This window comes from Adiantum capillus-veneris, chromosome 1 (assembly GCF_014529385.1).
Source record: "Adiantum capillus-veneris isolate H3 chromosome 1, ASM1452938v2, whole genome shotgun sequence".
In the NCBI taxonomy this organism is placed as follows: Eukaryota; Viridiplantae; Streptophyta; class Polypodiopsida; order Polypodiales; family Pteridaceae; genus Adiantum; species Adiantum capillus-veneris.
The window spans coordinates 20,306,507-20,322,327 of record NC_140931.1 but is presented as its reverse complement, the minus strand read 5'-3'; positions in this window follow the sequence as shown (position 1 = coordinate 20,322,327).

Below are 15,821 nucleotides of genomic sequence, written 5' to 3'. Positions count from 1 at the left end.
TTTTGGCAATCACAGGGAGAGCAGGTATTTGTGTACTAGATTTTCAAGTGTTTGCAATGGTATATACAAAGTGTGGAGATTGGTGCATGCATTTGGAGTGCGGTTTGATGCGCTTTGGTTGCTCATGGTTTTGAGCGTGAAGTCACTTTGGTTATGGTTTTGTGGCCATTTTGCTGACGAAACTTTGACAAAATTTTCCTAGCAGTTTTATGTGCATCATTGGTGCGATTGAGATTGAGATTGCTTGTAGCACTCCGGATTTGCGTGCAGTGTTTTCCCTTTTGGGTGGTGCATTGCGAGCATGCTTTGCTCTATGTTTTTGGTCTTGAGCTGTGAGTTCTCGGCTATTTGGAGCTTTTAGTTTTGACTCGAAGCTAGAGGTTGAGTCTAGTACTCCCATAGATGTTGCCATTTGCAATTGAGGACATCTTCTGTAATGTTTTGACTTGCATACCAGTTTTGGAACAATAGGTTTCTTCAGCCTTTGCTTTGTGTATGGTTCTGTGGGATAGTGGATGGGTTTTACTCGCCATAGTTTGTGATCAAGCTCAGATGTCACATTGACAGGTTTACAGGAAGGTTTGAGTGTCATTCGTGAGCTCAATTTTTCAGCCATCATTCCCTCTTTGCAGGTGGCTATGTATGGCTCAATTGCAAGCTAATTTTTGGCACAATTGTGACCTATTTCTTCAGTTATTTGAGAGCTGAATTTGGGGCTATTTTGGGATTGATTTGCAACCATATTTTTTGTCATACACGAGCTTGTATTACTCTACAAGTACAGTTCTTGTCACTCTTGATAGTGGTCGAGTTTTGTCTCACACTTTTACACAGGTTGTGTATGCTACGGTTTTTTTCCACATTGTTGATTCATTGACACATTCTGGAAGTAGTTTTTTACTCACATATTGTTTTCAGATGTCTATTTGTGGCATTGTTGAGTGATACTCCGGCTAGAGTAGTTTGGCTCTATGTATGACTTTGTGAGGTGATTTTGGACAAGTACGTTCCCAAATTGGCCATTTGGCCATTTGTTGTTATCTCCATTGCGATTTACTATTCAGTTTTTTGCTCCAGTTACAGAGGAGACTCTGCCAAAATTTTGCTAGATATGTATGCCTATTACAGAGGCTAGTGAGCTTGACTGTTTTCTCACCTTCTTTTCTTGAGACAATGGTTTTCTTTAGGGTGGGAGAGTCTTGTGATCTAGAGCATTGTTTGCCATAGTTTTGGCATGGATATGGAGATGCTTCAGGTTAGACATGGTTCTTGCTCATGATCATGACTGACATGTTGGCATTGCGGCCATGATGGGCATATTAGGAATCGTTGCTTCAGGCGTATGAGGTAGTGGAAGAGGAAAATGCATGGTGCTACTATGAGGATAGATGCTAGAGATCCACTATGAAAATCTCCAAGTGTTTACCCCGCTGTTTTACCGCATTTTGTAGAGAGAAGGTGTAAATTCAATGAGAGAAACAAGAGAGATAAGGGCGGGGGGTTTTGTGTTTAAAGTATTACCGCGACTGTATCCGCTGTTATTACCGTTGTTATTACGGTGCTCATTACCGTCGTTATATCCACTGCCCCCCCCCCCCCCCCCCCCCCCCAAATTTTGGTGTTTCCCTCCTCTCAATAAAAATTAAAGATTATTGTATATAATTTTCAAAATAAAAAGAAGAGAAAGAAAGAGAGAGAGAGAAAGAGAAAGAGGGGGGAGAATGAGGCGGGGGATATAAGGCCCGATTCAGACGCTAAGGCACTTCCCAAGCGATGGGTGAGTCGTGCTATCATCTCTCCGATCACTTTGAAGCCCTTCGTTCTCCACATGCTCCAAATCAAGGCGCCTCAAGCAAGGAATTGCACTTTTGCACTTGGCGCAAGGACAAGGTAGTTTTTCCTTGATCCAACGATCTCGCTCTGGGCCTCCAGGAGGACCATGATCATCCCAGTCGATGTCTTGCACATGCGAAAGGTTGTTTATTTAGTCATGTGTACTAAAAAATAAATAATTAAAAAAACAGTTAATTCCATTACAAAAAATTACATATAGTTAAAGTCAAAGGGAACAAATGACAATAAGTGTTAAAATTATTTTTTAACTAAAAGAGATTTTAAAAATTCAATCAATAAATATTTAAAAATTCTACAAAATATAGTATCCATAAGAAATTTAAAATCTTCATCAAAAAACTCAAAAGGTTAAAAAATGAAATAATGTATAGCTAAGGGTAGGGAGGTTGGTTTGTACCCTGCCCCCCCCTCCCGCCCCCCTCAACCTCGGATTCGCATGTATCGGTGACTGGCCGCGGTAATAATTGGCGCCTAAAAAAGGAAAGAAGACAGAGTATGCCGCATTTTTGCAGCATATCTTGCCTTCCCTGTGTTTCTTGCTCTCTGCCATCGCTCCCAAGCTTCCCCCCCCTCCCCCCCTCCACTCCCCATCTCTCTCTCCTTCAAAAAGACCCCCCCCCCTCCCCCCCCCCACACACACAGACACACACACACACACACAACTCTCCAATCCCCCTCTTTCCTTCCTTAAGCTTCTCAAGTTTCGTGGAAGAGGGTTTCGTCCAAGTTTCGGCAAGGGGGTATTCCGCTATCTTCTTTGGACACCTAACCTATTTGAAGCTCAACCGTGCCACAAAGAAGAGGTAAACACAAAATCACATCTTCCCTCTTTCCCTTTTGTTTTCTACTACACACACACATAAATAAAAAAATAGATAAAATAGAGAATCCATTATAACATACCTCGTTCATTAGGAATCGGTTGTTTTGCATGGCTTGTTTGAAATGGTTGTTTTGCTAAGCATGTTTGAAAATGGTTGCTTTGCTACGCATGTTTGGAAATGATTGATTTGTCACGCACGTTTTGGAAATGATTGTTTGGATAGTGGTAGATGAAATAGAGATAGAGAAAGAGATAAATGAAGAGAGAGAGAGAGAGAGAGAGAGAGAGAGAGAGAGAGATAGAGAGAGATTTAAAGAGAGGGAGAGCAATAGATAAAGAGAGTGAGAGAGGGAGAGAAATGTTAGATAAAGAGAGTTAAATGTTAAATAGAGAGAGAGAAATAGATAAAGAGAGTGAGAGAGAAAGAGGGATAGAGGTAGATAAATAGAGAGAGAATTAATGAGAGAGAGATTTAAAGAGAGGGAGAGAAATAGATAAAGAGGGAGAGAAATGCTAGATAGAGAGAGAGAAATAGATAAAGAGAGTGAGAGAGAGAATTACTGAGAGGGAGATAGAGAGAGAGAGAGAGAGAGAAAAAAAGAGAGAGAAAAATGTTAGATAGAGAGAGAGAGAGAGATAGATAAAGAGAGAGAGAGGAAAAGAAAGAAAGAGAGAGAGAGAGAGAGAGAGAGAGAGAGAGAGAGAGAGAGAGAGAAAATAGAGAAAGAGGGAAAGAGATAGGGATAGGGATAGAGGGAGTCCATGTTAGGGAAAGCGGGAGAGAGATAGGGATAGAGGGATACGGAAAGAGGGAGAGATAGAAAGAGGTAGAGAGATAGGGATAGGGATAGGGAGAGAGTGATAGGGAAAGAGAGAGAGATAGAGGGAGAGAGGGAAAGAGATAGAGGGAGAGAGATAGGGATAGGGATAGGGATAGAGGGAGAGAGAGATAGAGGGAGAGAGGGAAAGAGGGAGAGAAAAAGAGAGAGAGAGAGAGGGAAAGAGGAAGAGATAGAGGAAAATAGCGATAGGGAGAGAGAGAGAGTAGATAGAGAGGAATGGAGATAGAGAGAAAGAAAGAGAAAGAGGGAAATAGGGATAGGGAAAGAGAGAGAGAGAGTAGATAGAGAGGGAGAGAAAGAGAGGAATAGAGATAGAGAGAAAGAAAGAGAGATAGAGAAAGAGAGGAAGAAATAGAAAGAGGGAGAGAAAGAGAGAGATAGAAAGGGAGAAAGAGAGGCAGAGAAAAAGAGAGAGAGGGAAATAGGATAGGGAAAGAGAGAGAGTAGATAGAGAGGGAGAGAAAGAGAGGAATAGAGATGGAGAGAAAGAAAGAGAGGAAGAGAGGAAAAGAGAGAGAGATAGAGGGAAAGAGAGGGAGAGAAAGAAAGAGAGAGATAGAGAGGTAGAGAAAGAAAGAGAGAGAGATAGAGGGAGAAAGGGAAAGAGGGAGAGATAGAGTGAGAGACGGAGAGAGAGAGAGAGATAGAGGGAAATAGGGATAGGGAAAGAGAGAGAGTAGATACAGAGGGGGAGAAAGAGAGAGAGAGATAAATAGATAGATAGATAGTTCTAATATTGTCCTGGGAGGTCAAATATGACCTATGGGACCAAATGAACATTTCACGTGGTGTGAGTGGAGTTCATAAGTGACTCTCGATGCACAAAAATGGCTGAAATGAGCGTCGCAATAGAGAGTCCACATCGTGGTTGGGAGAGGAAGGTATGTAGGGAGAGATGATGGCTGAATATATGGGGAAAAGAGGACCTAATGTGGTCAAAAGCTGAGCACTCAAGTAGTGTGTGGTACTCACTCTCTCGCACTTGACGAGGGCATAAGGTGCAAAGTCGATGACACTCCTTGCCAGTGCCCCAACGTCCTGTCTCGCAGCGTAGAGAATGGGAGCTAAGACGAATGGAGGCAATGGTGTGGATCGCACTCAACGGGATGGGCTCAAGGATGTAGGAATGGGTTCGGTTACCTCGTTCTGAGAAGAAGAGAGATTTGTAGTTTGGGGCAACGTGTGTGGTGTAATGGCTGAAGCGAGAACCTCCGGATTTCTCCCAAGCCGTGATACATTGGCGTTGTAAGAAGTCCTCATTAACTTGGGAGTCGATCGACGCATCCTTGACCAAGTGGCATGCATCCCATCTTCCAAACCATTTCTTGATATCAAGCATCCACCCTAAACTTAGTATTTTGCTCTTGCATGTCTTTTGTGTTAAGTATGGAGCCTGATTTACCATTGTAATTTTCTGTGGTAAAAGCGCACATTTGTAAGGCCCCCATTATGAGGAGAAGCCATCGTGCGTGAAGGAAAATCACTCACCGGAAACCAAAATTTTCACGGACAAGAATCAAGGGCAACTTTAGAGGCCTCGGGGGTGGAGGCCCTGGAGACTTTTTTTCGCCCGAATATTCCTTTTCGCTGGACGACGGCCTAAACATGGTCGGAAAAAAACGGGTCGGTTGGCAGGTGGCCGGTAGTCAATGGCCGATGGCCGGTGGTCGGAAGTCAATGGCCGGTGGCCGCTGGCCGAATTCAAAAGCGGACTTGTCTTCTCAAGGGCGGCCACACATGGGCGGATTGGAGGATCCGATTTGGACTTATTCGCACAAGGGTGGCTACACATGGCTGTCTCTCATTAGAGAGGGCAGCCCTTTTGGCCTATAAAAGGAGGCCATTTCTACACACATTTCATAGTGTGAAGTTGATGCAACAAGGTGAGTGTGAGGTGGTGAGAGTGAAGCAAGGCGGGAGCTCTATCAAGGGTTTAATCCCTTTGTAAACTACTTCTTTTTTTGAAGTGCTAAAGCCATTGAGTGGCTGCTTTCCCGTGGACGTAGCCCACATTGGGTTAACCACGTATATCGTGTGTACTCTCTCTCTCTCTCTCTCTCTCTCTCTCTCTCTCTCTACTCTATAATCTCTTGTGTGTGAAATCTATCTCTCTCCATTAAGTAATCTACTCAAAAATCTATTTAGCTATGTCTTATTTTTCTAACAACTGGTATCAGAGCAAGGTTTGCTCGTAGCTAAATTATCTCAAGGAAAGGATTCCTTGAATTGAGTGGGAGTTATGGCGGAGGAAGGGAAGCTCAAGATTGAGAAGTTCAACGGCAAAAACTACCAACATTGGAAGATGCAGATGGAAGACTATCTCTACTAGAAGGACCTCTATTTGCCACTAGGCGGTCTTGCGAAGAAGCCCGCAACAATGGCAGATGAAGCATGGATTGTCCTTGATCGAAAGGCACTGGGAACAATCCGGTTAAGCTTGGCGTCAACGGTGGCCTTCAATGTTTCGGAGATGAAGACCACGGAGGACTTGATGAAGTCACTTGACAACTTCTATGAGAAACCATCGGCATCCAATAAGGTATTTCTTATGAAGCGCTTGTTCAATTTAAAGATGGCAGAGAATGGTTTAGTTGCAGAACAACCAAATGACTTTAACACAAACATAAGTCAACTTCGATCAGTGAAAATCAATTTCGATGACGAAGTGCGAGCTCTCCTTATACTATTATCTCTACCGGATAGTTGGGACAGCCTTGTGATGGCTGTAAGTAATTCTATCTCTGGCACAAATACACTTAAGTTTGATGATGTTGTGGGTGTTCTCCTAAGCGAGGAAATGCGAAGGAGAAGCACAGGAGAATCATCAAGTGCTGCACTATCAGTGGAAACAAGAGGAAGGCCTAAGGAGAGGTTCAAAAACCAAAAGGGTCATGATCGCTCAAGGCGGAGCAAGTCACGCACTAAGTCAGTTCTTGAATGTTGGAACTGTGGCAAGAAGGGCCACGTCAAGAAGGATTGCTGGTCCAAGAAGAAGAAGGAGACAGAGTCTCAAGACAACAAGCCAACATCGGAGGCCAATGTGGCAGGTAAAGTAGAGCAAGATGCTCTAATTCTCTCATTAGACAATGTGTCTAATTCCTGGATAGTAGATTCCGGGGCTTCATTCCATGCGACACCACACAATCAACAATTCCAAGACTACACCAAAGGTAATTTTGGGTATGTATACTTAGGAGATGATGAAGCTTGTGAGATTGTCGACAAAGGTACAGTTTCTGTCAAAACTGCTAACGGAAATGAATGGAAGCTTAAAGATGTTAGGCATGTTCCTTCTCTTCGCAAAAATTTGATCTCTACAGGACAATTGGACGATGAAGGTCACAACATTGCATTCGGAAACAAACGGTGGAAGATCTCAAAGGGATCCTTGGTGGTTGCCAAGGGAGAAAAAGTCGGTACACTTTACTTGTGTACTGTTAGCACGCAACCTTCAGCTTGTGCAGGAACTACAGAAGTTGACAGTGCGGTGTGGCACTACCGACTTGGGCATATGAGTGCCAAAAGGAATACAAATCCTTCAAACAAAGAAGCTTCTACCAGGTTTGAAAGAAGTGGACTTAGAGTTCTGTGAAGATTGTGTTTATGGTAAACAAAAGAAGGTAAAATTTCAAAAATCAGGAAATGAAAGAAAAAATAAAAAACTTGAGTTGGTTCATTCTGATGTTTGGGTTCCCGCAAGTACACCATCACTTGGTGGCTCGTTGTACTGTGTAACATTCATAGACGATGCGACTAGAAAAACATGGGTTTATGTCATGAAGAATAAATCCGATGTATTTTTCATAAATCCGAAGGATATGTGTCCAAAGACACAAGAGGAGATAGCCTATATGTCTAAAGTTCCATATGCTGCAGCGGTAGGTTCTCTAATGTATGCTATGGTTTGGACAAGGCCAGACATTGCACATGCAGTGGGAGTTGTGAGTAGGTTCATGGACAACCCAAGTAAAGAGCATTGGCAAGCTGTGAAGTGGATACTTAGGTATCTAAAAGGGACAACAAAAAATGCTTTGTATTTTGGAGGAACTCATATAACTTTTCTAGAAGGGTATGCTGATGCAGATATGGCAGGTGACAAAGATACTCGAAGGAGCACTACTGGCTATGTGTTCACGATTGGAGGCACAACAGTAAGCTGGGCTTCAAAGCTGCAGAAAGTGATTTCACTTTCTACCACGGAAGGAGAGTATGTAGCAATGACGGAGGCAAGCAAAGAAATTCTGTGGCTTCACAGATTCTTAGAAGAGCTTGGATTCAAACAAGAAAATTGTGTCTTGTACAGTGAAAGCCAAAGCGCTATCCATCTTGCGAAGAACTCAACCTTTCATTCAAGGACAAAGCACATTGAGATGAGATATCACTTCATACGCACTCTTTTGGAAGAGGGACATCTAAAGCTAGGAAAGGTGCATACAAGTGAAAATCCTGCAGACATGTTTACAAAGGTGGTCAACAAGGAGAAGTTGAGCTTTTGCTCATCTTCAATCGGCATTCAAGGATAAGAATCCAGAATGGAAAGCAGTCACAGGTTTGGTTTGGAGATCAGTCTCCAAGTGGGAGATTGTTAAGTATGGAGCCTGATTTACCCTTGTAATTTTATGTGGTAAAAGCGCACATTTGTAAGGCCCCCATTATGAGGAGAAGCCATCGTGCGTGAAGGAAAATCACTCACCGGAAACCAAAATTTTCACGGACAAAATTCAGGGGCAACTTTAGAGGCGTCGGGGGCGAAGGCCCCCGAGACTTTTTTTCGCCGGAATATTCCTTTTCGCCGGAAGACGACCTAAATGTGGTCGAAAAACAACCGGTCGGTTGACGGGTGGCTGGTAGTCAATGGCCGATGGCCGGTGGTCGGAAGTCAATGGCTGGTGGCCGGTGGTCGGAAGTCAATGGCCGGTGGCCGGTGGCCGAATTCAAAAGAGGACTTGTCTTCTCAAGGGCGGCCACACATGGGCGGATTAGAGGGTCCGATTTGGACTTATTCGCACAAGGGCGGCTACACATGGCTGTCTCTCATTAGAGAGGGCAGCCCTTTTGGCCTATAAAAGGAGGCCATTTCTACACACATTTCATAGTGTGAAGTTGATGCAACAAGGTGAGTGTGAGGTGGTGAGAGTGAAGCAAGGCGGGAGCTCTATCAAGGGTTTAATCCCTTTGTAAATTACTTCTTTTTTTGAAGTGCTAAAGCCATTGAGTGGCTGCTTTCCCGTGGACGTAGCCCACATTGGGTGAACCACATATATCGTGTGTACTCTCTCTCTCTCTCTTTCTCTCTCTACTCTATAATCTCTTGTGTGTGAAATCTATCTCTCTCCATTAAGTAATCTACTCAAAAATCTATTTAGCTACGTCTTTTTTTTCTAACATTTTGAACCATTTGACTTGATTTATATGGGATTCTAGGAAGTCAATGCAAAGGGCTACGTTGTGTCTTACGCATGTACTCCACAACCCTTTGCATGCCCAAGATCTCAATGGGAAGCAATCCGGACTCAAGAAGTAAGAGCATGTAGGGTGTTTGTGTCTTGACTAGGAGAAAGTTGGTGAGAAAACGCTTTTGGACATTCTCAAACTCTTTCCAGGTAGACTTCCCGATGCTTCCACCCCACACCTCCACTCCATAAAGAAGCACCGGTGTCACCAATGTGTCAAAGAGGTACTTTTTGAGAGCCCAACACTTGATCTCTCCTGCATTGCACATGTTCTCAAATGCATAATAGGCCCTCTTTTCGGCTTCCAAGCGACGCATTGCACAATCCTTCCATTTATGATTGGATGGAACCTCAAGGCCAAGGTACTTGAAGTGATCTACCACTTCAAGTTTCTCATTGTTGTATACAATGCATGGATTTTCATCATTGAGGGTCTTTACAAGCATAACCTTGGTTTTGGATCCATTCACGATCAGCCCGCTATGTAGGCAAAAGCGTTCCAAGACACTCATAAGCTTTTGTGCATCTTCTAAGGTATGTGCCAAGAGCAGTACATCATCGGCATAAAGCAAAAGCATGATCACCGCATTTCCGATCTTAACCTCTTCTATGCCTTCTTGCTGCATAAAGTCAAGAACCATGCATTCCAATTCATCAATGAGTAGCCCAAAGAGGGTTGGGGAAAGTGGGCATCCTTGTTTGACACCAATAGTGCTTGCAAAAAATTCTGAAATTCCATCTCCCATACGTAATCGACATATCACTTTTTGGTAAATGTGAATGACTGCATGCATAAATTCTCTCGGCACTTGAAGGCTTTGCATACGTCTCCAAAGATTTCCTCGTGGTACCATGTCAAAAGCTTTCTTGAAATCCACAAAGCAACAATACAATTTTTTTCCTTTCAATGGAGACACTTCCATAAGAACTCAAAGAGTGACAAGGTGATCAATAGTGCTATGATGCTTTCGAAAACCTGCTTGGCCAAGTGCACGTTTGCCATTCTTTTCAGCCCATGATACATCCAAATAACTTTGCCATCAAAGAACCAACCATTATAGTGCGATAGTTGTTCACATTGTTTACATCTCCTCCTTTGTGCAAAGGTTTGATCCAATTTGCACTCCAATCATGAGGCATGCTATATTGAAGTGCAAGGTTAAACATATCGCATATCCAATATTGTTTTTTCTTGCTTGTCCATTTAATCATTTCAGCCTTGACACCTTGAAGGTCACCTGCCTTGCAAGTAGCAAGTTTCTCAAGCGCGCGACATCTTCAATGGTAAAGAAGGGAGACATAAACGGAAGGGAGCTACAACACTCCATCTTATCAACATTGGGTTGCTCATAGAGGTTCTTACAATGCATATACATATCCTCAAGAGTCAAGTCACCAAAGCTCTCAACACGCTTGCCTTTTAGATTTTGCCAAAACTTGCCACATGCATGTGCTTTCTCTTATGCTAAAAGAAGTTGTTTTTCGACTTCCCACCTTCTCCTCTTCTTTTGAGCAAGTGCTTTGTATGTGTGTGAACATTCCAAGTAAACTTCCTTGTCTTTGATTGCATCCAATCTTAGCAAGTGTTTTCGGGCTTGACTACATTCCATGTCAAACCATTTCTTCTTGGTGCTACCCTTCTTAGACCTTTTGCAAGACATGTGTTTCACCGAAAAGCATTCCTTCGCACAAGAGAAAATTACTTCTTTGAAAACTTTCCACTTGCATTCTAATGTTGGACTCTCTTGATGCTCTATCATGCTTAACATTTGGTCCAGCATATCAGCATATATAGGTGCTCGTTTGAGGTCTAGACGTAGGTACAAATGATTCACATCATGATTGGAGGCTACATGCTCGGGCCGTTTACCACACTTGAGGTCAATACATAACATCCTATGATCCGATTCCGGATTCCATTCACCAAGTGTAAAGCTTTGTATGTATTGTAGAGTGGCTTCCGAGAACAACATATAGTCAATCACGCTAGCACCGTTGTGCTTTCTACATGTAAAGTCATTGGTGCCTTGCCATAGAGATACACCATTTGCAATGAGCATTCCGGTACTATTGCACATATGTAGAAGTGAATTTCCATAGTGATCCACTTCTTTTGCATCATTAGAACTTCGATTATACATGTACGAGTCATCCATTCTTCTTGAGACATGCGGCATGTCTACTTGTTGTGTGTCGTCTTGTAACATATTTGTGCGAGCATTCATGTCTCCAAAAACAATGACTTCACCTTGATCCTTGTAATGAGCAATGTCTTCCTCTAGTTCAAAAAAGGGCTGATCTCTATCCATATTCAAGCAAGCATAAAAGTTGGAGTCATAGTGAGAGATAGATAGATAGATAGATAGATAGTTCTATTATCGTCCTGGGAGGTCAAATATGACCTATGGGACCAAATGAACATGTCACGTGGTGTGAGTGGAGTTCATAAGTGACTCTCGATGCTCAAAAATGGCTGAAATGAGCGTCGTAATAGAGAGTCCACATCGTGGTTGGGAGAGGAAGGTATGTAGGGAGAGAACCTATGGGGAAAAGAGGACCTAATGTGGTCAAAAGCTGAGCACTCAAGTAGTGTATGGTACTCACTCTCTCGCATTTGATGAGGGCATAAGGTGCAAAGTCAATGACACTCCTCGCCAGTGCCCCAACGTCCTGTCTCGCAGCGTAGAGAATGGGAGCTAAGACGAATGGAGGCAATGGTGCGGATCGCACTCAACGGGATGGGCTCAAGGATGTAGGAATGGGTTCGGTTACCTCGTTCTGAGAAGAAGAGAGATTTGTAGTTTGGGGCAACGTGTGTCGGGTAATGGCTGAAGCGAGAACATCCGGATTTGTCCCAAGCCGTGATACATTGGCGTTGTAAGAAGGCCTCATTAACTTGGGAGTCGATCGACGCATCTTTGACCAAGTGACATGCATCCCATCTTCCAAACCATTTCTTGATATCAAGCATCCACCTCGAACTTAGTATTTTGCTCTTGCATGTCTTTTGAACCATTTGACTTGCTTCATATGCGATTCTAGGAAGTCGATGCAAAGGGCTACGTTGTGTCTTACGCATGTACTCCACAACCCTTTGCATGCCCAAGACCTCAATGCGAAGCAATCCGGACTCAAGAAGTAAGAGCATGTAGGGTGTTTGTGTCTTGACTTGGAGAAAGTTGGTGAGAAAACGCTTTTGGACATTCTCAAACTCTTTCCAAGTAGACTTCCCGATGCTGCCACCCCACACCTCCACTCCATAAAGAAGCACCGGTGCACCAATGTGTCAAACAGGTACTTTTTGAGAACCCAACACTTGATCTCTCCTGCATTGCACATGTTCTCAAATGCATAATAGGCCCTCTTTCCGGCTTCCAAGCGACGCATTGCACAATCCTTGCATTTATGATTGGATGGAACCTCAAGGCCAAGGTACTTGAAGTAATCTACCACTTCAAGTTTCTCATTATTATATACAATGCATGGATTTTCATCATTGAGGGTCTTTACAAACATAACCTTGGTTTTGGATCCATTCATGATCAGCCCTCTATGTAGGCAAAAGCGTTCCAAGACACTCATAAGCTTTTGTGCATCTTCTAAGGTATGTGCCAAGAGCACTACATCATCGGCATAAAGCAAAAGCATGATCACCGCATTTCCGATCTTAACCTCTTCTATGCCTTCTTGCTGCATAAAGTCAAGAACCATGCATTCCAATTCATCAATGAGTAGCCCAAAGAGGGTTGGGAAAAGTGGGCATCCTTGTTTGACACCAATAGTGCTTGCAAAAAATTCTGAAATTCCATCTCCCATACGTAATCGACATATCACTTTTTGGTAGATGCGAAAGACTGCATGCATAAATTCTCTCGGCACTTGAAGGCTTTGCATACGTCTCCAAAGATTTCCTCGCGGTACCATGTCAAAAGCTTTCTTGAAATCCACAAAGCAACAATATAACTTTTTTCCTTTCAATCGAGACGCTCCATAAGAACTCGAAGAGTGACAAGGTGATCAATAGTGCTATGATGCTTTTGAAAACCTGCTTGGCCAAGTGCACGTTTGCCATTCTTTTCAGCCCATTCACTTATCTTCATCTCCATGATACATCCAAATAACTTTGCCATTAAAGAACCAACCATTATAGTGCGATAGTTGTTCACATTGTTTACATCTCCTCCTTTGTGCAAAGGTTTGATCCATTTTGCACTCGAATCATGAGGCATGCCATATTGAAGTGCAAGGTTAAACATATCGCATATCCAATATCGTGTTTTCTTGCTTGTCCATTTAATCATTTCAGCCTTGACACCTTGAAGGTCACCTGCCTTGCGAGTAGCAAGTTTCTCAAGCGCACGGCATACATCTTCAATGGTAAAGAAGGGAGACGTAAACGAAAGGGAGCTACAACACTCCATCTTATCAACATTGGGTTGCTCATAGAGAGAGAGAGAGAGGGAGAGAGGGAGAGAAAGAGAGAGATAGAGGGAAAGAGGTAGAGAAAGAGAGGGACAGAAAGAAAGAGAGATAGAGAAAGAGATGGAGAGAGGGAAAGAGGGAGAGAAAGAGAGAGATAGAGGGAAAGAGGTAGAGAAAGAGAGGTAGAGAAAGAGAGAAGCGAAGGGTAGCCCATACTCAAGCTTGGAGGGTATAGGTAGAAGACAATGGGTTCCACTTGTAAAACATACTGATTTATGTTTCGCAATAACGGGATGAAGCGGCTGCGTCACTTTTGGAGGCCATTCTATGACATGGTGGATGTCCCTGGGTAGCTCTTGTAGACGTACGCGAAGCCCGAAAAAGTGGTACCCAAGTCCAAAGCCACCATGACATTAGCTGAGACTTTCATGTCTCGGCAGAAGATGTCGTCCATGTTTGGCTTCTCATCTCTGAGAGTGCTTGCTTTACATGGAGGCGCAGACATGACTTTGGGATGGAGAGAGAGAGAGATAGAGTGAGAGAAATAGAATTACTTATTGCATTACATTAGAATTGTAATGTTATGATAAATTGATCACTTAGATGTTGTATCTAGGTGCACCCAACACAAAACGATGGCTACATTTAACACATATTTAGGAAAATAGGGGAAAATTCACACATTTGGGATGATTCTTTGTGTCTCATGGACTTGAGGTAAGGTTGTATTGTACTAGGTTGTTGCACATATGAAAACTGAGATACAATGTTTAGTGGATGATTATGAGTCTGCAAGATCCAATATGGTCTGTTTTCAACAACCATACTATACACTAGAGTGTTTTTGCACATGATAGTTTACAAATACACACACACACACGTGTGCGTGTGCGTGCACACACACACATGCACACATGCTCATGCACCCAAAACAAAATTTTCTTCCCACACATGCTTCATTTGATAAAACAATTAAAATGTAAGTTGCAAGAAAAACTTGAGTGACTAAAGTGAAAAAAAACACCATTCATATTGAATAAGATTTCTTGAAGATTACAAAGGTGGGATGCCATTATCAATGTTGATATTGACCCTAGCTATGGGTGGACTAATTGGAACCATTGCTAGAAGATTACAAAGGTGAAAGGCCAATGCTAAGCGATCATTCCTCCTCATTTGCATTGACATTTGATGGTGCCTCATGTTCATCAAGTTTCAACTGACTCTCTTTGGCCTTGAGGATTATTGCCTTTGGAATCTTGATTTTTTCAAGAATTCGTCCACCCTTGGGCTTCCATGCCCAAATGATGCAGCTAGTGTCTTCCCAACGCTGAGGATCATTGATGTTCTCTCTCTAATACTTGTTCCAACAATCCTTGTAAACCTCCACATCACTTGCATTCTTCTTCTTTGAAATTGGTGCCCAGTATTGTATCTTCACTTGAAGATAGGTTGTTGAGTCATTGTTCTGATCAATATCTGTTGCCACTGCTAACCAAATTGGGTAATTTTCATCACAAGGTTGCACAAGTACAAAGTCTCCCTTTTGCCACATCAAGAGTTGGGTTGAACTCCTCAGCAGGTTTGTTGCGCATTGGACCACATTAGTGGCCCTCGATTATGTCAAGTTCTTCATCTAGACCATCTTCCAATGGAGCTTCAATAGGATGGTCTTGTTCACGTATACTCCTTGGCCAAAAGTCATCAAATAAAGTGTTTTCACTTTGTCCAAGGTTTTGCATAGCTTGCATGATATTCTCCCAGTACATAGGAACTGGGTTGATCCACCTAGCATACTCACTTTCATCTCCTTTCTCTTGCAAGTGATCTTTCCACCAACTAACATACTTCTGTAATCCTTCCATAACTTTCTCACTATCTTTAACATACTGAAAGGGTGGTAATACTTTTGGAACACCTTCAGGAAGCTTGGATCCTCCTTGGTCATTTCTCTTCCATAACTCTTTACCATTTTCAGGTAACCAATCCGCGTTTTTAGGGTGTACTTTGTACTGCATCAAAGGTACTCCATCACTCATATAGAACCTAAATTGCAATGGCTTTGAATGACCCACTAAGCTATCTACTCCATCATATAAGAACCCCTTTACAAATCCTTTAAAGTCTGCCACCTTTTGTGGGAGAAAAGGTGTTGGATGCATGCTAACACACTCACTGAAGATCTTCATCAAATGTGGAAATGTAAAAATGGCTTGTTTTCTAAGCTTCTTAGAAAACATACTGAACAATGCATCAATGTCTTCATGAGTGTGACCAACCATAAGAAATCCAAGATGCTCAGTGTCAAATACTCCTCGTGCAACCAACAATGATAGGTATGCAAACACATATCAATTCTTATTTTCTAAACCACAATTGTCAAGTTGCAACAACAATGTTCTTGACATCCTCTTGAACCCAAATACA